Genomic DNA, 24,531 nt, shown 5'->3' on the forward strand with positions numbered 1-24,531 from the left:
GCTATGGAAGGTTCACTGACATAGCACTCTAGGAAGCATGACTTTTCCTTTAGATCAAATGACTGCTATTCTATGTTGACTCCGCTTATTTTTAAGTTCAGGTTTTTTTGTGTGCACATAGGAAAAGTGAAGCGAGAGCTTTAATGTGTCGGTTTCATTAGCAGACAAAAAAACCACACAAATGATTCCAGTTGTATGTTAGTATTAACAGGTGTTTGAAACAGAAGAATCAATTAATTTCAACTATGGTTTGATTTTTTTTTCCCCATCTATTTCCTGGGATCAAAATGAAGCTGGTGGAAGTTCATTCTGTCACAGATGAAACATCTCATGCTAGTGTGACTGCTAATGTAATTTGTCAAAAGTTTAACACGAGATGAAATTATTTGTTTTTGCAGAATACAAATACAAATTTTGTGATGCTATAAATAATTGTCCTTACTAAATCAAGAAATCTATGGAGCAGAAAGTTATTTGACGTGGGTGTGGCATACGCATAATTCATAACTGCATTCAAACAAGTGACTATATCCTACCAATTCAAAATAAACTATAAATGTATAAATTGATAAATAGTTAGAAAAACTGGAACTCTGAAATTTTTGTGATAAAGTGCTTTGTGAATACAAAAAACACTTCAGCATGGTAGTACACGCCTTCTATTTGCCGCCTGTCATCATCAACTAGGTTTTAGAAATGTTTGATAAATGACTCTCTAAGTCAACCTAAGTCTGCCATGCTGGTATGTGGATGAATCCTGTAAAGTCTGGGTGCATCCTGTTGCAAAACAGTTGGAAATCTTTGCTCAAACTAGTGAATGAAGTGCCAAAACACTTCAGCTTTTAAAAAGCATTTAACAAAGTGCAGTTACTGAAAACAAGGCTTGCGGATAGGAAGATGTTAAAATTTATCCCAACAAAAGCAAAGGAAGCCACTAAACACATTAGATAATTCAGTGCCTAAAATTTAATTCTGAAACAGTATTACAGATATTTTGGAGTATCTCAACTTGTGGCAATATTTTGATGATGTTCCTGGTTTTAATTGGATACATTTATATTCTGTACCACAATGGAGTGAAATTATGAATGATCTATGATTTTTTGTCACCTAAATGTGATAAAGCATTCAAAAGGACCATAGGGGGACTTATTTTCATGAGTTTTGCCTTATAAAATTATTTATTGAAGATAAGAATCCTGAATGGGGGTAAAAGACTTGTGAAAATACTTGGGCTAAAATGTTCACACATTTCGGTGTGGAAAAAAGTTATTCTGAGAAAAGCCTCCATTTAGCAGAATTTGCTCTGAGCTTACGTGCATCTGTAGAAAGAGTTATTTTCTCAGTTAAAAATATTGTGATGTATACATAAATGTGTATTGAAGATAGTAATAGTTTCAAATATTAACTATAAAACACAACTTTGAAGGAAATTGCGGGTAACTCTATGAGAATTAAAAACAATTCATTCTTTATAAAATAAGTGACATGAGTATTAAAGACATATGGCTGAAAAACTGGCTAAAGTGAGTGAATATGTACCAAGAATAATTATTGTCTTATGTTCTTTTTCTTGTTTAGATAACCAGTATAAAAAGATTTTTTTGCTCTAATGTATAGGGACATGTTTTTAAGTTTTAGGAATTTTATTTTTGAGAAGATTGTGAATAAAACTATTTCATAGGTCAAAAATATTATGAAAATGATATCAGTTAATAAATCAGCAGGTTTTTTAAGTTCTATAATTTAAATTATTTTAGTGACTCCTTTCAAAAAATGTTATGGTCCCCTATCCCTCGCTCTCTTGGCTCCCCCAACAGATGAGAGAAAATATGAGATGTATTTATGTTTTGAGAAGATGTGTTCAAAGTGTCGCCGTAATTTTCTAGTAGGAAAATACAAAAAGCAGTATCCCAACAGGCAACTTTCCACCTGACTCCACCCCACCAAATGTAAGCTTTTTAAAGCAAAACGAAAGATTTCTCTTCCAAAATTACTAGGCATTTCAAGAAACAGCAGGTTTTAAAACATCCTCTTAAATGCAACATCATCCTCGTATGAATGTTGGAGACAAAATGTATGCAAAAAGAGCTAACCGGTTTTTTTCCCCCGCTCTCATTTGAGTGTTCTGGTAACTACTTATGAATTATACTTGGAAATGAATCCCTTCATAAACTCATGCTTTTTTTAGTACATGAGGATTGAATAAAAATGAAGTGCTTCTCCCCTTATAGTCTGTCAGAGACTGTAATTTCTAGTATTCACCCTGATACCTTTAAAGTATGGAACTGAAGGATCACACCCCGTAAGAATTACCTTCTAGTCTCCAGCATCCCAGTTAAGTTCATTAGAGAAAGGCCTGAAATTCTAATACCTTCCATTGACCTGAGACTCCATGGCAACCGAGGTCCTTCCTTCCAGGACACTGGGAGGAAGTGCCACCAACTAAACAATAGGAAGCCCAAGTTCCCCACTGCACTTTGGAATATCTGGTGGACAACTCTGCTCCTTGAGAGGACAGATCTTCCCACTTCTTGCCCAAAATGAACCTAGTACAGGTAGGCTAAGCCACAATTTACCCAAAGGAAAAAGCATATTATAGGAATACAAGTAAGCAAATTTGCCACCGTCACCGTCACCATCATCATCCTGTTAAAATACAGCTCAAATGCAACGTAGAAGGTTTGAAACGTATACTTCCTACTCAGCTGCATACATTTCTCCATAGTTGAATTCAACTTGATCATGACCACTGCATTTCTGCTGATGGTAGAAAAAACAATCTTGCTACTTCGAGATAACTTGCTCTTCAGATTTAAAATTTTCGTTGCTTCAGGGCAATTAGTCAAATTGAGCTCATCTCAGACTGCCTCTCGGGGCTGTGTTCCTTTTCCTCTCCCTCCTTCCCCCAGGGGGAAGACTAGAGACCACCACATGATGGGGCGAGGACCTGGTCCAGGCACTGCCCTCTAAGCCCTCACTGGCCTCCCTGGGATGTCTCATCCCTTTGTTTTGGGTGCTAGCCTGGTTCTGCTGATGTGATTGGTGGAAATCTGCAGCCAGTCTTCAGCCTGGCCCAGTTCATTCTGTGCCCTCTTTATCCTGACCCGGGGACTCTCCCGCCCAGCTCCCGCAGCACCTCCACATTTGTCCTAGGGGGCCTGCAGGATTGTTGGGATTTCTCCTATATCACATGTAAGCTTTGGGAAATGAGGGGACGGCATATCACCTCAGGGCTGTTTCTGCCTAAATATGCCCCAATGCAGGGTCCACTCCAATGTGGCTTCCTTCCAGATAACCAGATGGGGGCGGGGCAGATTCTCCTCTGCCCACCTGGAGTGTGGCATCTCAGTGACCCATTCATTTCTTATCTCCATCCTCCAACCCAGGAAGGCATTTCCTCCTTCCTGCAGCCCCCCCATCCTGCGTGGCTGACTGTACAATATACGCCACGTCTTCTGAGATCTGGCTCCTCGGAATCCGCAAACCACTTTGCTTCTAACAAAGCCTGCCTCTCTTAAATGAAGGCCTGGGCTAACTCTGGTCTCCGAAACATGCCTCAAGGTCCTGTTTTGGAAGTCAAAAGCTGAACAATGTCTTCTTTGTCTTAGGCCATACTCTGTCCTTCCCCCGAAGTAATGGAATCCTCCGCCTCAATGGGGGAGACTCCCAGGGCAACAAGAATTAGAAGGAAGGAAAAGTAAATTGAATACTAGTTCAAAATATTATCCCCACTGAACCAGCTGGTCATAATGCAAGTTCTCAGAGGTCCCAGAACACTCATCCAGGATTTTTTAAAAGTGCAACCTAGGGCTTCCCTGGTGGCGCAGTGGTGGAGAGTCCGCCTGCCGATGCAGGGGACATGGGTTCGTGCCCCGGTCCAGGAAGATCCCACATGCCGCAGAGCGGCTGGGCCCGTGAGCCATGGCCGCTGAGCCTGCGTGTCCGGAGTCTGTGCTCCGCAAAGGGAGAGGCCCACGTACCGCAAAAAAAAAAAAAAAAAAAAAAAAGTTCAACATACTGACATGTCGTTTTTCTAGAAGACACCATTTACACATAATTTGAACCAAGGGCAGAAAGGGAACTATGGTTTCCATTTTCTTGAATTCTTTATATAAGAATTATTGTCCTTGATCTCTATTCTACTGTTGAGTGGATCCATTCAACAGGAAGCCACCTTGTTCAGTCAGCATCATTTAGAACTCTCCATCTCCTGGGTTTCTTCTTCCCAGGGCCTTCTCGCCTTTGCCTTTCCTCCTCCGTATCCACTGTGTTCACCCATCATACCCCTAAAAGCTCAGGCCCTTCCTTGCCTTATCCATCATCCCAATTCCAGCTCACTCCCCTATCCAGCCTGAACCCTACTTTCAGCTAATTCAACTGATGCTTTATTTAATCTCTTAGAACGTCTTCTTCATTTGACTATTCAAACCAACTCTCACCACAAGGTCAGATTTTCCATTCCAAAGTGACAAGTACTACCAAGCAAAGTCACAAAACCGGGCTAAAGGGACCCATTAAAAATACTTACAAATTCCAAAGGAGCTTCACTATTTCTCTGTAATACTTTTTATCCATCTATAACACATTATCCTATATTTTCCTGGCTGTTTGGGCTTTTTCTATATTCTCCAAGTCTCCCTCCCATCCCCAAATCTTCCAACCTCGGATAGTGGCTCAGCCTCCAATTTTACTGAAAACTTTCAGGACACTCCACGTCTTTGAACTGCTTTTCACATAAAAATTTCACTGTCATCTTCACCTATCTTGAAGCGGCAGTTTAAAACCACACATGTAACGTACTGTGCCTACCCTTTAGTAGTCATTCAAACTTACAAATACCTTCCTCATCTGTTCTTTCTCCCTCCGAGTTACTTACTGCTAATTTTTATCCTTTTGAAGGCTACAGTGGGTTGAATGGTAGCCCCCCAAAGTATGTCCATCTGGAGCCTGGGAATGTGACCTTATATGGAAAAAGGGTCTTGAGATGAGATCATCTTGGATTAGGGTGGGACCTAAATCCAGTGACAAGTGTCCTTATAAGAGAAGGCCATGTAAAGACACACAGAGGATAATGTTGTGTGAAGATGAAGGCAGAAATCGTACTGATGGGTTTACAAGCCAAGGAAAGACAAGGGTTGCTGGCAGCCACCAGAAGCTCAGAAAGAGGCAGGGAACAGAGTCTTCCTGAGCTGACACCTGAATTTCCAGACTTCTGGCCTCCAGAACTGTGAGAGGAAATTTTCTGCTGTTTGAAGCCACCCAGTTCATAGTCATTTGTTACAGCACCCACAGGAAACTGACACAAGGGCTCCTTCTATACCTGACACAATCAGGTATCAGGTCGTGTCCCCCACCAACTCTTCGTTGATCCCCTTCCATCCATTACCCCTCTCTCTCCAGCCTCACCAACATCACCCTCTTTAGTGGATCATTTCTGCATGTTCTAGCTCATCCAGGAGGCACCAAGAGCCCAGCTGAGGGTCCTGGTGGGGAGCACAAGCAAGACTCCTTCCACAGCAACAGTGTTGCACCTCAAATGCGTGGGCGCATTGTTGTGGCAGTGGAGGCTGGGATATTTCATCCCCTGGGGACAGAACCTCTGTCACAAGCCAGGGATGTGAGATCAGGGACGGCACTGGGGCTCCCCTTGGGCCCCCTAGACTGGGGACTCTCAACACTTTGCCAGACTGGACTCTTCTCCGTATGGCATAGTTGGGCTGAGGTACAATCAGAGAAGGTTTGGAGCTGTAGTTTTCCAAACGCCAATCCTCCTTGTTACACACTTAGGTATAAACTAACGAGAACTTCCCAGGAGCTACTGGCACCCACAGAGGCATGTGGTTCTGCTCATGACACGGCAGTCCTTATAGTTTCTTCCCAGCCATACCCCACCGGCCTTCAGTGAGCAATCCTTGGCCCCTTAGAGAACTACCTCCAAGTCTCAGCAGTCTGAAGTCAAGAATTTGTTGAAATAATAACCATAAGACACAGGGAATTATATGGTCAACCGCACTTATATGAACAGAAGGGTGTGGTATGGCATACTATCTGTGCTTTGGCCCTAACCTGCTGACAGAATTAGAAGCTGGGATCATTGCATTTTCAACCAAGGAGGTGGAACCTAAAACATCATGTGCAGCCAAACTCTGGATTCTACCCCATGACTCTGAGGATCCACCAATGCAGAGGACCTGATGTATTACCAACAAGAGGAAAATTTACTCAAGATGCATCTCATTCCAGAAGTACTGAGAACACTTTTAAGACCTCCCAACTTGGAAGCTTAGAATCAAGATCTACAAGCATTTAATAAATCCAGTGTAGTGTTTCCGGCACAAAGCAAATTAAATGAGGTGCACTTTCAGCCTTCTAGAAGCCTGCTACTGAAAATGGACAGTATGGACACTGACGTACCAAAGTGACTGAACACGAACAAGTTGGATAAATACGTGAAGTGGTGATATTATACGCTGGCCAAGGGGAGAGTGCGTCTTGTTAGTGGCGTGTGATCTCCCACATTGAAGGTGGTGCTTGTGGCAGTGGGGAGGCGGGCGGGGAAAGCGCTGAAATCATAGAGAGCGCGTGGGGAAGGAAGGAAAAAAGTTCACTACCGCTTTCCAAAGACCATAATGGCTTTTCAAACAACAGTGAAGCATAAGGTCCACCCCTTCCCCCTCTCTGCTGTTAGCAGTTGGCCAACATCTACAGAAGGTGTTTTTAATGCTCTCCATCCCTCGGATACATTAAACCTGGCATCCAGGTGAGGACTAGGCAGGCGAAGCCATTCATGAGGAATCACAGAGAGCTTTCCACAGGGAGCTAAGATTCTTAATGAGGGGCTGACAAACATTGCCTGTGGGCTGTTGTGTCTTTTGTTACAGAAATGACTCAAGTAGTCCCTCCCCGCAACCATGGAAAACATTTTATAAGGTTTATAAAATGAGGCTGTGGTTGGGTTCTAGTGTTAAATCATTACTCTGTAGGACCTTAAGTCTCAGCTAAGGGGATTCTCCAGATATGTCAAATGAACAAAATGAATGCATGGAAAGGAAGGCACCCTCACAGCCACAGCTGGGTTTCATGCGGCTGAGGGACTCAGCTAAATGCTACTGTGAGAGGTCCAGCCATGGGTAGGTGCACAGTAGGTGAGCCTGCGGCCTTCCGTTTCCCCAGGCTCCACAGACCTTCAGGCACAACACCAGTGGTCCATTCTGCCACTTTTCCCTCTTCTATCACTCACTGTTGTATTTTTCCAATTTCTTCCAGATTTTGAAACATTCTGCATTTCTCCCTGGTCTTGGACATCATTGTGCACTATTGGTAACTTCCTGTTGTTTTTGGTGGAAATCTTATTATGAAAACCTGATGACTGAGGGCAAAGAAGTAACTGTTGCCCTGACCACCTTAAATTTTTAACAAAAAGCTCAAGATTATGGACAAAAGATCTTTAAACACATACCATTCTCAGAAGACAATGGTGGTTCTGAAGACTGTATAGGACATTCCCCAAACCTACATCACATGGGTCCATAGAGAGTGAATCTAGTGCCGTCAGAAACTACAGAAGCTCAATGTCCAAGGAGATGCCAGCCTAGCCTCACAGATGGCGAGGAAACCAGCTACATATTCCAGCACTCTGCCCCCAGGGCCTATCTAAATAAATACCTGCTGAGTGTCTACACCATGAATGACAGTGTGCTACAAGCTATAGGGGGACAAAAAACCCTAACATTTTTGCACATATGAGGCCAATGGTCTGTTGAGAAGGGAGGACCCACATACACAGATTTCCAGGAGACCTGGATTCTAGTCTAAACTAAATGAGGAACTGCATGTATGACCTTGGGCAACTCACAAAAATTCTCTGCTCTTTGGATTCCTCATTGTCAGGATTAAACTAACAACACAAGGCATCATTTCTTAGGAGGCAACTGAGAGGCACACATGTTCAATGCAAGAGAATGAGGAGACGAGGGGAAGCTGCCCAGGGTTGGGATTCCAGCTGGGCCTTGAGAAATGGATAGAGTTCCCGGGGAAAGGAAGGGCTGGGGAGTCCAGGAAAGGAGAGCAAAGGCCAGAACACGTATTCCAGACTAATGAGATACTATGTTGACATCCGGAGAATCAAGTGTTAGCGTGATGGTGAATGAGGTGAGCCAGGAATGCCTCAGAAAGTGGGGGAAGGCATTGAATGCCAGGCTAAAGGATTTGGCCTTTCTCCCGTTCACTAGGTTGTTAGGGGACAAGGCAAAAGAACCAGTATTTACATCAGCCAGCACATGAGTTTTGACATGGATCAACACCTCCTCAACTCAAGCTAGAAAGCATTAGGAGTGAAGCAACTGGAATCATTATTTGCAAACCACAGGAGAGCCTGAAGGACACAACATATCACGAGAATATCGACCGGGCAAAGGCACACACAAAGTACAGCTACAGAACTGGCATTTTCAAGCAGGAGATGGTGAAAAAAGGTACAGAATGACAGAGTGTGAGAGTTCATTAACAACTCAGCTCCTGTAACTGAAAATGATGAGGGGCTATTTGTATTTCTAGGAGGTCAGACAATAAAAAGGTGAACCCCTCAAAACTCTGAGAGCAAACAAGAGAAACCTTTAACAGAAATCAGCCATTTTCAAATATCCCTGTGGGCATATGCCTAGCTACGGGAAGCATATCACACAATTTCTGGAATAAAGTTCAAATTGAAATAAAAATCAAATTTTACAAGTGACAACATTTGAAATTGTTACTTCTTCCAAACAGATACTACAATGTGTGGAAATGAAGGAACTCGTTGGTGTTTATTTGCCTATTCAGTAGAATTTCAATTGGGCAGAATTTCACAGAAATACAGATTCAGTAACTTTTTCTGGGGATTAAAAGAAGAAAGGATTGGGAAAAGTGCCCTGGGCTTTGTTGCGGTAAAGGGAATCTGACTCATTTTTAATTTTCCATTAAAGCCCTACTTTTCAGTATAAAGCAGATGGAATCCTTATACAACTCCTTGAAAAGCCTACTATTTTTGGGTACCTCCAAGATGGAAGCTCTGAAGAAAATGAAAGTGTTTGAATTCATCAGATGAAATCCCACCAGCACATTCAAAAGGAGCAGGTACTTAGAAATCTTAACAATACAAGGTAAGAGGTCTTTCTGTGACGGATTTCTGACCCCAGCCTCCCCCGGGGCTTAGTTCCCTCTGGCTCTGGCTGATGGATGATTTTCTGCCACTTCAACAGCCAGCTCCCCCCACTGTGGCTGAGTCACTGTGCTTCTTCATTCCTCGTCTTTCAGAAGCTGCCTCCCTGATGGCTCCATCCTCAGGGCCATTCTCATATACAGGAAAGATGTCAGTGTTCAACCCTGCCCACCCCATACCTCCTGAGTCAGAACTGGGCCTGGGACTATGCATTCTCTAAGACCCTCAGAGGACAGTCATGCAACCATGGCCCCAAAGCTCTTTCTGTATCATGAGATAAGGCCTGGTTAGACATATCCTCTTTGTCTTTCTGCCAGAGTGGATGGTAGAAACAAGAGGGTGATCTTTACTGTGTGTGGACTGTGAGGTACTGGGCTGGGAGGTGGAGGGCACTGCCTCTAGCCTGTGGTTTATAATCTTGTTTGAGAGTTGGAACAAATTCAGTGTTAAGAGCATTGATTCTGGAGCCAGACTGACTGTCTGGGTTCAGACCCCAGCTCTGCTTACTAGTTGTGTGACCCTGACCAAATCACTTCACCTCTAGGCTTCAGTTTCCCCATCTATCAAATGGGAATAATAACGACAGTACCTCATGGAATACTGCTGGGTGTTCAGCTGGCAGATCAACCACGAATAAGACACAGTCCCTGACTTGAAAGAGCTCCCAAGTCTGGGAAAAAGACCAGTGTCTTCCCACTGTCCGACCCAGCTGACTCCACCCTGCTTTATAAGGTTTGTAAAATGAGGCTGTGGTTGGGTTCTAGTGCGATGGGTTCAGGCTGCGATGAGGATGATGATGAGGCAGTAACCAAGTGCCATGGGAGCCCAGAGACAGGACCAAAGGGGGGCTTCCCAGAAGGTAAGTCTTGAGTGGAGCCACGGAAGGAGTGGGGCTTCCCTGGGGGCAAAGGTGCCTTTGTATCCCCCCAAAACCTAACACAGAAGTAACTGCAAGGCAAAAGCAAGGAGGCTTGAGAGTACGCAGGGAACGAAGAACCACAGCTTTGGAGCAAAAGCAGGTGCAAGTTTAGGAACCAGACACACCTGGCTTCACCAGTAATTAGCCATGTGACAATGGGCAAGTTACTTTACCTTTCTGAGCCTGAATCTGTCCATTTGACCTGCCTCATCGAGTTGTTATAACTAAGTAAATTACTGTATGTAAAGCACTTAAGGCCTCTGGAATTCAATAATAAAGGTAGGTATGATTATTTTTCTGGTATATTTAGGGAGAGGTGAGTGGCTGTGGGGTGCTAAGTACTTTTTTACACTATCACAGAGGGCAACACAGGTCAGAAATAAGTAGTCCTCAGGAAAGGCCTTCTGAATTCAAATCAGCAATGGGCTAAGACTTTCCCACACCTTATTTTTATCTCCCCCAAACACAGTTAATGGGTGCTCAGTACTCATTTGCTCAAACCAATGGGTGCTGCCTGAGGTCACGGGTGGACAGAGGCAGATCAGGTGATGATCTATGCATCCAGAGAAGACCCAGCCACAGGACTCCAGTCTGCTTCACACCCTGAGCAAGGCACGACGCAGGTCATTCTGGAAGCAGGCTGAGGCGAGAGGGAAAACGCTCTCATCCAAATGAGAGCTCTCCAACTCAGGGCCTTACAAACGTTGTTAAAGTTTCATGAGTCAGTAAGCATTATCTTTTCTTCCCACGTTTTTATTAGACCATAAATCCAGTTCAATTTATATCCTTCCAGGATTACTGTGTTCTAATCAAGTCCAGAGCGCCACTTACTCCGAAGTTGTCTGAACTACATGTCACCCACGTCCATTTGGATAACACTGTTCAGGCTTCTCATGTGTTTTAGTAGCCAAAAATTAGATTTGCTCAACTAGAAACACTGAAAAAAATTACTTTCCTCTAAATAACCCAAATCACCTTTTTTTCATAGGAACCAAGTGCATGAAACTCATAACTCATGGGGCTTTTTCCTATTCTGCGGTTTATTCTACCTGCAGAAAGTCATGATGACATTCTGAAGTCAAACTCAACGGATGCACATTAAAAATAGGTTAAAATTCTGGTTATCTGACTAAAACAAAGACATCCTTTTATAGGGCTAACTTCAAAGTACTTTTATGTTTTCTATTGAAGAATAAAAAAGATTCTGCATTTCTTAAGAAGACTCGCTAAAAATGCTATTTTCCATCATACTATTTCAACTAATTTCCTATGTTTTCCAATAATTCTTGATTCAGAACTGACAATCACCCACATCTCTTTCTAAAATATTCAAAATGTCCTTTTCTGCACAGAATACATTTTAAACCTCCCTTCCCTAAGGGATATATGTGTCAGATGTACACATGTTACGTGTATATGTATGTATCTACATATATACACACATGAACAACAGCCGCAAACACACAGCTTTTCTATGTGTGGGGTACTATTCTGAGCACTTTACATGTATTAATTATGGACGCCTCACAGCAAACCTTTGAGGGAGGAACGATTAACTCCATTATAAAGGTGAAGAAAGGGAGGCACAGAGAGCTTAGGTAACTGGGTCCAGCTCACACAGCTGGAAGGGGTCAGACCAGGATCACACCCCGAGTCCATGCTCCTGACCACAGCCCTCACCTGAGGGCTTATCTCGGCTGAAAGGGTTGAAACCTGGCTTTAAGTGGTGACTGCCACCTTGGCACTTAGCCACTCGGGGCCTCATTTTTCCTCATAAGTAAAATGGACGTGCTGGACTACATGATCTCTAAGTCCCTTACTATTCAACTGCCTACAAGATACTTTGACTGGAAAGTCCAAAGTGTCCGTGATAAAGTCATCATTTAAACACCCACTCCCTGTTGCTTTTACTGTATTGCTTGTCTGCGTGTCTTTCTCCACCTACTTCCCAAGGACCCCCCTCTGCCTCTCCCCTCACACAATATGCTATCTCACCCTCTCTTATTCTGTCTCTTTGGCTCCATCCCCACTTCCGTGCAGCACCTCATCTATGGCTCATCTGAGTTTCCACAACTACCTTCCCTGCATCTGTCTTGACCACCTCTGGCCAACAGCCCACACTGTGGCCAGATGGATCTTTATAAAACAAATCAGACCAAAGTGGCACCTCTACTTACAACTCTTAAATGGCATTCCTGACAAAGTACTTTTCCACCAGCCCCATCTCTCTACCACCCTCACCCATCCTGAAAGACTTACAGTTTCCTAAAAAGTCTGTGCACCTGCTTTCTGGGCTGCTCCTTCTGGGGCAATGGCCTTCCCACAACACTCAACTGGCCAATTCCTCCTCTGGCCTTCTCTGCCTTGCCACCCCATTTTCCCACCTCTCTGTGGAGTTCATGCTCTCTTGTGGACCCCTAGAATCACGGCAGTTATCACAGTGGTCAGAGACTTCCTCGTGCAGTTCCTTGGGCCAGGATTATAACTCTTTGTCTCTGAAGCATCTAGTTCAATGTCTGGCAAGTGGTAGATACAATGAATGAATGTTGCTGGACGAGTAAATATGTAGGACGATTCACAAATTCTTACAGACCTATCTGTGGGACACACAAGGACCCAGCTGAAAATAAAGAATCACACAGAGTAAAAGTATTTCCAGTATCAAACATGCTTTGCTTTCCCATTTTTTAATTTATTTTTTTATTTCCTAGGTGAGCAATAAATGAGGGTCTAAAATGGAAAGCATGGTGGTAGAAATGGACATTTTATTTTTTATTTAAACATAAAGTTATATTTCCCAATAACCAAAAGTATCAATTGCCAAAGCATTTACGCCACCCCCCTTTATGGCATGTAACACATTTTAATCAATATCATCATTATATCCATATGTAGTATTTTGCATATTGCCTCGTGGCTAAGAGCAAGGGCTTTGAAACCAAACTAACTAGGCCTGAATCCTGACTCTACCACTTACTAGCCATGTATGATCTTGAGTTCATTATTTAACCTCCCTTGCTTCAAATGCTCATCTGTAAAATGGGGATTATAAGTGAAACTACTTCATATCATTGTTTTTTTCATTGAAGTATAGTTGATTTACAATTTATATTAGTTTCAGGTGTTCATACCATTATTGCTAAGATTAGAGCTTAAACAGTGCTTGACACATAGTAAATGCTCAATAAAAGTAGTTATTATGTATTATTTTTATCTCCTCTAGCAGACTAAGCTGAACAGAGAGAACACAGCAGAAGTATTCATTTTCATAATCCTATCTCCCAGTGCCTTGCACACAATAACATACTGGCCAATGTTTGCAGAACAAATGAATATAATAAACTGTTTATAGCAAAAATATGTGCATAACTAAGTATGATGACTAGTACAGACAGAATTGCTCCTGGGGAGGCCTGTGGAGGACAGGGATTATCCAGAACACTAGCAGTTCACCCCGCTCCTGGAGGTCTGGGAGCTCACTTAACTCCACGGAAGATGCAGGGCTCACAGTCACCAACTCAGGGTATCTGCGGGATGGAGGGGACCCAGGTGGGACAGAAGAGCTGGGCAGATGAGGCTCCCTTCCCATGAACATGGCCTGGGGCAAGATATTTCTCCTCTGGAGTCTGTTTAATTTCCTCTTCCAATTAGAGAAGGTATGACTGTGATTTCTAAAGACCCGCTTAGCCACTTGGGGAGTCTATAAAATCAGCAGGTAAAAATCTTGGCCAACAAAGGTGCTACTGGAGAGCCACATCAAAGTCAGCACAGGAGCCATCAGATCACTGTATTACAGGAAATTACCGGGTGGGAACTGGCCACTAGAACCGACAAAAAGCAAGGTTTGGGGAAACATGTTTAAAATGAGAAGGTCTGAACTTATAAAATCAAAAAAGTACAAGACAAGGACGGGTATAGGCTCTAGGTTTCCATTTAATTCTCATCAGCCTACAAACTCCTTGAGGGCAACGACTGTGCCTTGTTGAGAGGCAGTATATGGCAAAGCTGCTGGCCCAAAATACATTTCTTCTTGAACTTTTTTCTGGTCACATGGCTTAACTATATTTCCCATGCTCCCTTGCAGTTAAATGTGGCCATATAACTAGCCCTCAAGTAAAGTATGTAAGTAGAAGTGATGGGTGTCATTTCCAGGCCTAGGTATCTAAGAAGTTGGTACATCCCCTCTATTCCCTCTTTCGTCCTTCTGCCAGCTGAAAGCAGGTTACAGTGGAGTGCTATGGGATGGGAGAACTTGGGGTCCAGAATCACTGCATGGAAGAAAGCCACCCACTGATCAGAAATACCCATTTTGAATTATTACATGAGGAATAAGAAACGTCTATTGCTTTTGAGGCATTGTATTTTTGTAGGCCTATTTGTTACAGCTGCTAACATTAGCCTAATTAATCCAGGTGCTTAGCACATACCAAAGACCTAGCTCACATTTGTTGAAACAAGATAAATAAGACCAGGTTCCTTCTTCCAATGTGCTGCTCAAACTAATGCTGGAATTAGACATATGCCAGCTGCTGAGGTATGAAAACAAAATTGGACGCATGGTGATTTGTTTGAAGGTGAAAAGATGGAGAAAGCATCCCAGAGTAGAAGACGTTTGAGCTGGGCTCTAGGTTTAACAGGACCCAAGCAAATCAGGTGGGGTTGGAGATTCCAGACCCAGGAGAAAGCATAGAATAAAACTGCAGAAAGCAGAGTATGCGTTTGTTCACATTCAACCTCATCATTCTCTTGAACTCGGTCAACAGAGCGCGAGTTTATTGTGCACTGACTTTCTTTCCTGGGTCTGGCATCAAACAAACAAACCATTGTGGTGTTGTTTTTTTTTTTTTACAGTACGCTCATTAAGCCTTTTGCTTTTTTTTTTTAATATAAAAAGTTCCAAGATGGATGTCCTTAGAAAGTGCAGAAGTAAATGTTTAATGAACCATAACAACTCTTTTCTAATAAAATTCTTGAAGAACATGAGACAGTTCTATTACTTATAATAGTCAAAGAGCCATGCTCTTAGGAATCAATGGGTTCAACCTAAGTTTTGACATTACTGATTAAGGATGTAATAGTCACTGGCTTACAAAATGGAACATTAAGCCCCCAGATTTACATTTATATTTCCTCTTTAAGAGGAACATCAGCAGATGGTTTAAGAGATCAGTCAAAAGATTCTCTACATCCTTCGATCACAGCTAAGTGCCTCCAAAACCTGAGATAGTTAACAAAACCACTTCCTCCAAAAATCTGAGTCCCTTCATCTGAAAGCACAGTACCCATGGGGCAGGGACTCGGGAGAAAGAGCACAAAGGGTGGAAAGTATTACAGTCAACTTGGTGGTGAGAGGAAGGATGTGGGCGTCTGAAGGCTACCCTGAAGCAGGGAAGAGACACAGTCTCCAGTGGTCTTCCAAATACCAGTTTAGTGCTGTGTTAGCAATGTCCCCAGGAGCTTGTTTAAATATAAGGGTAAAACAATTACTAGGCAGACAAGACTTCATTTCAAAAGACTTCAGGACTCCCTAGACTTGAGAGAAGAAGCAACTTAGGCTGCCTCACTCCTAGCAAACATCAATTTAACTCTCTTTCAGAAACAAAAGTCTTCTTCCCCCATACCAATTTATCCTACCCCCCACGATGAAAGGGGGTTAAAACTGGGTGGGGGAGGGTGCTACCTTGAAAGTAAAGCAACTCTTCAGACAGCTGAAATCATTTCCCCCTTAAATCTAAGAAATACTGCAGCTGCCAGTCAACACTACCGGTCCATGAATACAGCAAAATGCCAGCACCTGCCACCCTGCATCTGGGGCCTTTTATTTTTTGGTAAATGTGGCAGGAAAGACTCTCAGAGAGAAGATCAACTGCTTTATCTAAGAAAAAGGGAAGCCCCAGGGAAGAGAAACAAGAAGCATCGCGCCCATCCTTGGGTACTTTGTGCGTCTCCTCTCTGTGCACTGAAAGGGCTCTTTGTGTCACACACACACACACACAGCCGGCGAGTCTGTGTGATTTATTGGGGGGAGGAGGGGCAAGAAGGGTGATTTTATTATCCTTCTTCTCACTCAGTCCCAGCAAATCTCTGCCTGGGCCCAAGCTCGGTGGCCTCTTTCTGGCTCAGTCCCCTCCGCCTGTGGGCGCAGATAAGAGAGGGGAGGCGACCAAACAAAAACAGTCATCGATCTAAGGAAGTCGAGAGGAAATCCAGCGAGCAGGGAAGGGAGGAGAAAGGAGCCTAAGGGAGCAGGAGGAATGTGGGGGTCAGAGGAAGAGGAGCTACGGCTCCAGCACGGGGAACGGGGGACTGGGGACGGGTGGGTGGTGGCACAGGAAGAGTGGAGGGGAGGATGGGGGAAGTGCAAGGGACGTGCCAGAAATAGGCAGGAGGATGCGATGGGAAAGGCGACGGCCGCAAGAGGAGGAGGCCGAGAGGTGGAGGAGTGGGGCAGGGGTGGAGTGGGGTGGGGAGGAAAGCAGCACTGGGCTTCAATTATTAAGTGATTACATCATCCCTGACATTAAAACAACACACACAGCCCGGGTCCCCGCGGGGGGCCCCGAAAAGAGGGCGGGGGCGGAGTCTGGGCCAGCCTAGCCCCGAAGCCAATTCCTATTCACAGCCGGCGCCCGCGAGGAAATGCGCCCCCCATGCCTCAGCTACCTCGGGGCCGCACCCCGCAGAGGTGTCCTCCGGCGCGACCACAGGAAGACTCCGAGCGGGGCCAACTCCCCGGCAGCCCAGCGGGGCGCCCGGGAGACGGCGGTGGCCCAGAGACTGCAGCGCTGGGCCCCGCGGCGGGGGAGGCGCTGCGCGGGGGCGCCGGCGGCCGGCGTCTCCGCAGCATCCCCTCAGCCCCACGGCGCATCCCCGGCCGCTTACCTGCGCTGCGCTCAGGCTCCGGAGCCCATTCACATGGTCCTCTCCCCGCCCTCCTCCGGCGCGGCCGAAGCGGCTCCGGTGGTTCCTCGGCGGGCCCGGGAGCCGGTGGGCCTTCTGAGAGTGCCCAGGGGGCGGCGCCGGGTGTCCCCGGCCCGGCGGCCGGATCCCTCCCAGGCGCGGGCGGCGGCTTTGTGTGAGCCCGGGGAGCCCTCGGTGCTCGGCTTGAAGCGCCGCGCGCCCGGACGGCGGTGGACACGCGACTCCGAGTGCAGCCTCTCCTCTGCTCCCGCGGCCGGTCGGCGGTCTGGTCTCGACGGCCTTCGGCTCGCGGCGACCCCTCCTCCTCTCCCGCGGCAGCCCCCTCCCTGCCGGCTCCGCTCCTGACAGATGGCGCAACTGCAACTACGCGCAGCCGCTGCCGCGGCTGCTCGCAGCTACTCGCGTTGATGCTCCAGCCCCTCCAGCCCCAGCAGGGAGCGAGGAGGGGGCGGGCCTCACCGCAAGAGTGGCAGGCTTTGCTGCCCTATCAACGGGCCCCTCAGGCGTTTGGGGGCGGGGGCGGGGCGGCGATGGGTGGGGCCACCGAGTGGGTGGAGCGCTTCTGTAACGTCGGGCATCCTGGCTTGCCTGAGGTGTAAGGTGTGAGGGGAATGCGAGATTGCAGGAGTTGTGTGTGTGTGTTTTTAAGGTTTATGTGGACTTGGGATAGTGGGTTAGGGTGAGGAAAGAAGAGAGTGTGAGCTGCAGTTTCTGCTTTGCGGAAGATTGCAGCCGCCACTGCAGAAAGGCATCTGCCATTCCCTCAAAACCATGGGAACCTGCCTCGAGAAAGGGCTATCTTGCCTTTCTAGTGTCTTTTCATTTGAAGGTGGGAGAATAAACTGGAAAAGTGTTAGGGTGATGAAATTGTTTTCTCTGGTCAAACCGAAGAGTGCGGAGTATATTACATATATATATATCTCCAAGCAAAAGTCTGCAGGAAGTATTACGGAAATGGGGGTAGGGGGTGGAGAGGGCAGGCGGCGACTGAGAAACCTGCAATCACAGAGTAGAGGTTTATTTGCATAGTTTTTTCCCAAATCATGTTTAATTGTAGCCGTTGGTTGTCTTTGGTTTCTCATGACATTCAGCCTTCCCATGTTGTTTTCCCTTCTCTAAATCTGAGCTTTTGCTCAGATTTTCCTTGATGAAATAATAGCTGGTTTAGTATACAGTTGAGAGCGCATCAGTCTTTATTTCCTATTCAGCTTTTCTATGGCAGGATGTAACTTCATTAAAAAAAAAAACTTCAGCTTCCTGATTTTCTTTATAGGTAATTCCTGTTTACTGAAAGTTCCACTTTAAGGCATACTCGAATTCATTCTCCTTGATGATTTTGGCAAGAACCCTACCCTGCCCCCTCAGCAAAATCTAATGTTCTGAGAAATATAAGTGCTTCTGCTTCTATGCTCAAAATCTATAATATTATCTTTCCTGCCCACTGATTTTTTAACTGTAGTTTTAAAATAGCAGTCACTTTTGTTGCCTTTTTTCTTTTTGGTACACAGTACTTTTTTTTTCTTTTTTTTTTTTAGCTAAGAGAGATATTTATATAGAAACTTTCCCCTTGAGAAATCTGTGTAATATTAGTTTTTTGTTAATTAATCTTTTTGGAGTATAGTTGATTTACAATGTTGTGTTAGTTTCTGTTGTACAGCAAAGTGCACCAGTTATACATATATCCACTTTTTTTAAGATTTTATTCCCATATAGGTTGTTACAGAGTATTGAGTAGAGTTCCCTGTGCTATGTACACAGTACTTTTTATTTTTTATTTTTATTATTATTTTTTTTTTGCGGTACGTGGGCCTCTCACTGTTGTGGCCTCTCCCGTTGCGGAGCACAGGCTCCGGACGCACAGGCTCAGTGGCCATGGCTCACGGACCTAGCCACTCCGCAGCATGTGGGATCTTCCCGGACCGGGGCACGAACCCACGTCCCCTGCATCGGCAGGCGGACTCTCAAACACTGCGCCACCAGGGAAGCCCCACAGTACTTTTTAAAGTTGCTAACATTTATTAATCCCCATTTTATGGGTGAGGAAACCGAGGACAAGAGAAATTAATAACTAAACTCAAGGTGATTGTCTAGGGTGGTTACTGGCATTTTTTTCTTCCTTAAATAAAATGTTAAATGAAATCTTGTTTAAATTATGTGTTGATGATTCATTCCATAGTCCCAAGAAATGGAACCACAACTAGGACTAGAAGATTTCCATATAAGAGAATGCCAACTTTATCTAGCCAAGAATTGTTTATCTCAAGAGAATGGGCTCCTCTTCGTCAGTACTAGCCTGCCATGGCTGTCCTAGGTTTATTTGGATTTGGATGAAGAGGCAGTTGTCTAGAGCAATGATTCTCAAACCTTAGCTTGTATCAGAATTACCAGAAGGGACTTGTTAAAACACAGATTGGTGGCCTCCACCCCCAGAGGGTCTGATTCAGTAGATTTGGAATGGAGCCCAAGAATGTGCAATTCTAGCAGTTCCCAGGTGATGCTGATGCTCCTGGTCTGGGTACCAGACCTTGAGAACCACTGGTCTAGAACCAGGCTGTCCAGTGTGGTAACCACTAGCCACACATGGCTATTAAGTACTTGAAATGTACTTGAGTATTTGAAACGTGGCTAGGGCAAATTTAAATGTGCTGTAAAGGTAAAAGACATACTGGATTTCAAAGATTTAGCATTAAAAAAAGAAATGTAAAACATCTAATTGAGTTTTATATTAACTACATGTTAAGATGTTAATAGTCTAAATGTATTGTGCTAAATAAAATATATTATTAAAGTTAATTTCACATATTTCTTTTAACTTTTTTAGGTATCTACTAGAGAATTTAAAACAGCGTATGTGGCTCACATTATATTTCTACTGGACAGCACTGGTCTAGGTTGTTTCTGATTCCAGCTCCACAATGCACACTGTTGAGAGCAACTTGATGGGGCAAATCACTTATCTTTTCTGGTCCTTAGTGTTCTCATATGTAAAATGGGGATATAGTAAAACTGATCTGACGCATTCTACGTGTTTGAAGACTATATGGACATGGAAGCGTACCTTCCTCCTTTTTAAAGATAAAGTGTCATGTACTCTCAGAAAAACCACTCTTAAAACCACTCTTAAAACCACTTTATCTTAAAGATAAAGTATCATGTACTCTCAGAAAAACCATGTGCAATTCCACGTGAGATTCAATTTATCTTACATAAAATCTGGATTAGGTGGTGTGAGGCATCTCATTGTTCATGGTTTCTTCAAGAGGAGTCACTTTTTAGCATCTGTAGCTCTAAAAGCTTCTTGATCTAACTAGTGGACAAAAAGAAGAGACAATGCAATTAAAATGACAGATTAACCTGCTCCCATCAAGACTTCATCCTGTTTTTGTAATTCTTTCCTTGCCTACCTTTTTATCTGTTGCCCTTCTTAAATGTGTATTTAAATGGATTTGGCCTCCTAGGAGGATTAGCTAATGGTCTGAAAAAGTATATAGAGTACTGTGAAAGATTTGGACGCTATTCCCCATTTTGATCTACTGTGCTGGTGTCTACACAGACCTTGATTAAAGATCCGTGACACTGTCCCTAGCCTTCTAGAGATGTCATATTGTCCTCTACGCCCCCAGTTCTGTCTTCTTATGGACAGATTTTAATATACAAACTAGAATGTAGGCATTGTTCTAGAAATTTTCTTTGATTTGACTAGTATTGCTTATTTTTCTTTTTCTATTTCTTTCACCTTAAATTTTCCTATTTCTATCTGGGCTTTATTTTGTCTCAGCTGAATTTCTTATTCTCTTGCTTTTAAAGTAACATTTTCCTCATTTTTAATTTTACTAGTTAAAATATTTTCTTGCTTTATAATTACATTTCAGTTTTAATCTTCTCTTAAATGTTAACAGCAACACATATAGCAAGGGTAAGAATCTTTAATATAGAGTGCTGACAAATCAACAAGAAAGTAAAGATGAACACTTTAATTGAAAACACATGAAAAGGAAATGCATTCCTCCAAATGGCCAGTAAACATGAAAGAGATTTAACACTACCTGTAACCAAAGCAATGCAAAGATATAGTTTTCTCAACTACCTAGTTGGCCAAAGACATAAAAGGATGTAGGGAAATGGATACCCACACTGCTAGTGGGAGTGTTAATTGGTATATCATTTCCAGAGGACAACTTAGTAACATTTATGAAAAGCTCTTTAAAAAGTATATACCTTGGGCCTCCCTGGTGGCGCAGTGGTTGAGAGTCCGCCTGCCAATGCAGGGGATACGGGTTCGTGCCCCGGTCTGGGAGGATCCCATATGCTGCGGAGCGGCTGGGCCCGTGAGCCATGGCCGCTGGGCCTGCGCGTCCGGAGCCTGTGCTCTGCAACGGGAGAGGCCACAACAGTGAGAGGCCCGCATACCGAAAAAAAAAAAAAAAAAGTATATACCTTAAGTCCATTCTCTACGTCTGTGTCTCTATTCCTGTCCTGCCCCTAGGTTCTTCAGAACCATTTTTTTGCTTTTATTTTAGATTCCATATATATGTGTTAGCATACGGTATTTGTTTTTCTCTTTCTGACATACTTCATTTAAGGACACGGGGAAGGGGAAGGGGAAGCTGGGACTAAGTGAGAGAGTGGCATGGACATATATACACTACCAAATGTAAAATAGATAGCTAGTGGGAAGCAGCTGCATAGCACAGGGAGATCAGCTCGGTGCTTTGTGACCACCTAGAGGAGTGGGATAGGGAGGGTGGGAGGGAGATGCAAGAGGGAGGGGATATGGGGATATATGTATACGTATAGCCGATTCACTTTGTGATACAGCAGAAACTAACACACCATTGTAAAGCAATTATACTCCAAGAAAGACATTAAAAATATATATATATACCTTTGACCCAGCAATTCTACTTCTGGGAAAGAATGGAACAAGTTTGCAAGGATATACCTGTGATGCAAGTAACTGGAACACTGTTTATCATAGTGAAAAATTGAGAAAAGTCTGTTAATAAGGGATTTGGTGTGTAAACTATGCTATGTAATAGAACACTACACAGCCATAAAAATGATGATGATGCCATTTATTTATGCAGAAAGATTTTCGCAATAAAGTGTTAAGAGAAAATACTGAACAGCAAATTAGTATGCATGTATGTGTATATATATATATATGTATGCTTACACATATATTTTCCATTATTTTAAAATTTATCTACATAGGCAAATTTTCATAGAAAGAAAAGTATGCAAATACATACATAAAAATATTAACAGTGATTTTCTCCAAGTTATCAGATTATAGGTTATCTTTGTTTTTTATCTTTTCTAATTTTCTGAACTTTTTGCATGGGGCACTTATTATTTGTCAACAGAAGAAACTAAAAATAAAACTTTAAAAACTTTTTTCTTTCTTTGCTACTATAATTTTCCCTTTTCTCTTCCTCCTCTTCTCTGTTATTCTTCCTCCCTTTTGAAGAATTCTTGCCACAGAGGTGGTATCTAGGAGAGTCTTCCCACCAGGGCTGGGAGGGTTGGAGGCTTTCTGCTCCCATCTGCCCACAACTACTGTTCTAGCTACTGGTGAGCCTCTTGGGACTTGTAAAAATGATTCTCCAAAAACTTAACTTTGAAAGCAGGAGACCCCTGTGAAACTGGTCCCAGGGCTAACCTCTCTGTACCCTGACACCTGGTTTACTGTGAAACTCTTGCTTCTGACATCTCATGCCATCAAGTTCTAATAGAAAGAACTACATATTTTAAAATCCACAGGACTTCCCATGGTGCAGTGGTTAAGAATCCGCCTGTCAATACAGGAGACACAGGTTCGATCCCTAGTCCAGGAAGATCCCACATGCCGCGGAGCAACTAAGCCCATGCACCACAACTACTGAGCCTGAGCTCTAGAGCCCTCAAGCCACACCTACTGAGCCCCCACGCCATAACTACTGAAGCCCGCGCACCTAGAGCCCGTGCTCCACAACAAGGGAAGCCACCACAATGAGGAGCCCACGCGCCGCAACAAAGAGTGGCCCCCGCTCAATGCAACTAGAGAAAGCCTACGTGCAGCAACAAAGACCCAACGCAGCCAAAAATAAATAAATTAAAAATAATAATAATAAAATAAAATCCACGGTGTCCAGATCATAGCCAATAGATTTAGGGTATATTGGGTCCACAGCATGCCATGAGCCATCAGGAGATGGTCCTGGGAAAATCTCATGTGGGAAGGGAAGGACCCTCTGTACCACACCCAGCCTGAGATCAGGAGGGGGTAGGGGCAGGTGGTGTTAAACCTTCCTCTGGAAGAGGCCACACCCAACTTCTGAAGCTGGGATTCTGGCACTACTTTCACACTAGCTCTCTTGTAAAATTTTGTCCAAACTGGACAATTGCTCCTCTTGGTGGGGCCTTCTTGGTATGTGTCTCTCCAGGTCCTTCCCTCTTAAAAAGGTGGAGACTAGGCTGAATAAACAGGCATTGTTATGAACAAGGTTTTAGAGCCCAGGTCCACGGACCTCTGATGGGCGCTCTCAGTGTGTCAGGGTCATTACTGGGTGAGCTGGGTCTGTTGGAAAGGATTGGATCTACAGAGGAAGAGAGGCCATATCCCAACCAGACCACAGGGAGGGTGGGAAGGGTAGTGGTAATTGAAGATGGTCTTTGATTCTTTGCCTGGCTCCCCAGAGGAGGCCTGGATTATCTTCTGGTGTGGTCCAAGTGTATGGGAATGGGACTTAGTAAACTTGAGGGTCTAGGTGGAAACACTTCTAATTTCATATAGTTATCTTCTAACAGATCTCCTACCGGAACGCTTGCAGGAGTCTAACAAGGGAGGCTCTCTTCTCATAAGACAGCCAGTCACTTTCTTTTACATCCTAACTGGCTGTACTTCTCACTCTGGCCCTTTCTTGACTACTTACTCTTATCTATTTCCTGGCTCTACTCTATGCAGTGATGGTGTTTGAAGCTCCTCCTGTGTGGCTGAGCCACAAGGAAGCCCCACCCTGGTGCAGATAATTGGATCAGAAGCCTTCAGACTTCCCTGTGCAGGCATAGGTTAGTTAGGCCTGATCTTCTTTGGGTGAGCTGAGCCTGACTTGCCATCCCTGAGAAGACACTCAAGAGCTGCATAGTGAGGCCCACAGGTACTGTGTGTGTGCGTGTGTGTGTGTGTGTGTGCGTTTTTGACTAGTGGAGCTTCAAGTGTGTGCCCTTGATGATTCAGGTGTTTTTTCTGGTCATAGCCTGTTATCGTCCCAAAGAAAAGAAGATAATGTCTCAACTTTCTAATTTACTCTAGTGATCTACGTCTGCATGAAACATGGATTTTATAACATTTATCTTGCGACTTTCAAGAATTCAAATATTCTTTCAGATTGTCAAGGGAAAAAATGAACAGAAGGAAGAGAAAATTACCATATCAGTCAAGGTTCTTGGTTGCAGCATTAGAAAGTATGCCTAATCTAAGCAGAAAAGGAATTTATTAGAAGGATAC

At 44.0% G+C, this 24,531-nt stretch overlaps 1 protein-coding gene across 3 annotated transcripts in view; it reads right to left on the reverse strand.

The window, feature by feature from the left end:
• The window catches only part of FYN (FYN proto-oncogene, Src family tyrosine kinase), a 211,908-nt gene extending 194,491 nt beyond the window's left edge, over positions 1-17,417 (reverse strand). The window contains exon 1 of one of the 3 annotated variants that reach the window (XM_081251240.1): positions 17,004-17,417. The gene's annotated coding sequence lies outside the window, so the exon portion shown is untranslated. The remainder of the gene's footprint in view (positions 1-17,003) is intronic. The other 2 variants (XM_081251239.1, XM_081251238.1) reach the window with 2 other exon arrangements.
• Positions 17,418-24,531: the final 7,114 nt, after the last annotated feature.

Source organism: Mesoplodon bidens (assembly GCF_964165515.1).
Source record: "Mesoplodon bidens genome assembly, chromosome: 12".
Lineage (NCBI taxonomy): Eukaryota > Metazoa > Chordata > Mammalia > Artiodactyla > Ziphiidae > Mesoplodon > Mesoplodon bidens.